General features: G+C 43.8%; 1 protein-coding gene across 1 annotated transcript in view; it reads left to right on the top strand.

Annotated features, from left to right (window-relative positions):
• The first annotated feature begins 207 nt into the window (after positions 1-207).
• The window catches only part of CALCOCO1 (calcium binding and coiled-coil domain 1), a 59,740-nt gene continuing 57,852 nt past the window's right edge, over positions 208-2,095 (top strand). The window contains exon 1 of the mRNA XM_018556210.1: positions 208-290. The gene's annotated coding sequence lies outside the window, so the exon portion shown is untranslated. The remainder of the gene's footprint in view (positions 291-2,095) is intronic.

Genomic DNA, 2,095 nt, shown 5'->3' with positions numbered 1-2,095 from the left:
ATTGTGTACAATTCTACTTGAATTCCCAATCGCCTTACTGACAAAGAGGGAACCTATCCCTAGAAATCCTCACAGGCCCTTATTATGAAACTCCAAGTCCCGCCTCCCGTCTCCTATGGCAACTGTAATCCAGCCAAGTCTCCTGGTCCTCTGCCAGAGCTAGTCACTCTGGGTAACGTAGTTCGAGCGAGCGACTATTGCAGGCGACTAAGCGAAGCTGGAACTACAATTCCCAGGGAGCGACGCGTGAGGCTGCTGTTGTTGTGGGCCAGCTGATTCCTATATGCGGGGTAAGAGGGGCTATTGGGGTTTGAGCACGGTGTGTGGGGAGGTGAGGGAGTGGGGTCCGTCTGGAGAGGGGAAATATGCATGTGGGAGACACTTCCTGTACAGCAGTGCGTCTCTGCCATGTTCCAGTCCCTTCTTACATGAGTCCCAAAGCCGACATCAGCAGACGTTGTTGGCCTTCTAAAATGATGCAGGTGAATAAGCGCTTATAGTAGTCTGCCCTAGGCTCCATGGGCTCATAGGTGTCTTCTGTACGCCCGGGGCCCCGAGTCTGAGGACTCTCCAGCAGTCACGCAGTTTATTTGTCAGTACATGGAAGAAGAACAGGGAGAGGGCGTGCAGGAGCTTTTCCTGGGCTGCATTTTATTTACAACTTCCAGTTACATTAAAACCCCTCGAAACAAAAGAGATTCAGCCGTCTGATCGACTTTTTACAGAGAATGCTAGTGGATTCCATGTATCGCCTAAATCTCTTCTGTGTCTCATTAACCATTGCATGTCTCCCCTGTTAGAGAGACCCTGTCACCAACCTAACAGATTGCAGGTAAAAGTTCCGAAAAATCAAGTCTTTTAAGGGCTCGTTCACGTGAGCGAGGCCGCCCACTGAAACACTGAGTTTTATTATGCCGTCTAATGTCTGTGTGAGGTTCAGGGAGAGCAATCGGATGCACTGTTACTGCACCACATTGTTTAAATTTTCTTTTTTAAAATAAACTTTATTGAGAATGTGCAAAGTGTACACTGCATTCTTGTCTCTGCAGAACTGGCCGCAGTGTGTGCCATGTAGTGAGCTGCGTAAAAATGCAGCGTGTCTGCAGTTCACTGCCAATCAGTTGCAGAGAAGTGCATTCCCCGTACTGCAGCATATGTCACAAAGGTGTAGGGAATGCCACCGCTGCCACTAGTTGGGCCCAGAGTGGGTAGCGGCAGTCATAGTTTTTGACAGGTTTGGGCTAACTGGGTTTGCACCAAGTCAAGGCTTATTTTTTATTTGCCCATTCGTTCAAATAAACAAACAATTTATAGACTCAACAGGCACTTCCAACTACAATATTCAGCACTTCATTAACTGTAACACTACACGGGTCATCTATCAGTTGGAGTGCCCCTGTAAGAAGTTCTATATAGGAAAGACAAAACGTGAGCTAAAAGTTAGAATTGGTGAACATTTAAGGGATATACGAAATCGTGATCCAGATAGCCCACTAGCACAACATTTCTTAAAATTTCACGGAGGAAAAACCACAGGGATAAAGGTCAAGGGAATACACACACTCAAATTATCAGCACGTAGGGGGGACTTTGACAAAGTCCTACTACAAAAAGAAAAAATGTGGATCTTTAAACTTAATACGATGATCCCAAATGGACTTAACAACGAGTGCAATCTACAGGTATTCCTCTAGCCCTTACCCCTGTGGTACCTGGAGTGCCAGCCCCTTACTTCTCTAAATCAATTTATGTCTATAAAACTTAATCTTAAAACTCCCCTCCCTTATTTGGAAAAAACTAGCTGTTACCCCGCTTAGAGAAATGGCCCACTTAGAATTATATATAAAATAGTATTTATATAGTCCTGTTTATAGAAATATTTCCAAATTCATGTCATAAATCCCCCAGGAACTAACATGTTGAACATGGAAAGGGATCAGGGAGATATGAACGTAGACAGTAATAATGGAATTAACTCTTTAGGTTCGAGTAAATAAAATTAATTATAAATGATGACTATATATGAATTGTATAATTGGGAGATTTTTTTCCTGTCTATGGTCTTATCACTCTAAAATCAACAATCAATAACCCC

This window comes from Nanorana parkeri, unplaced genomic scaffold, assembly GCF_000935625.1.
Source record: "Nanorana parkeri isolate BGI_ZX_2015 unplaced genomic scaffold, ASM93562v1 scaffold228, whole genome shotgun sequence".
Taxonomy (NCBI): domain Eukaryota; kingdom Metazoa; phylum Chordata; class Amphibia; order Anura; family Dicroglossidae; genus Nanorana; species Nanorana parkeri.
The sequence above is the reverse complement of the archived record's forward strand: the minus strand, read 5'-3'. Positions and strand labels throughout refer to the sequence as shown.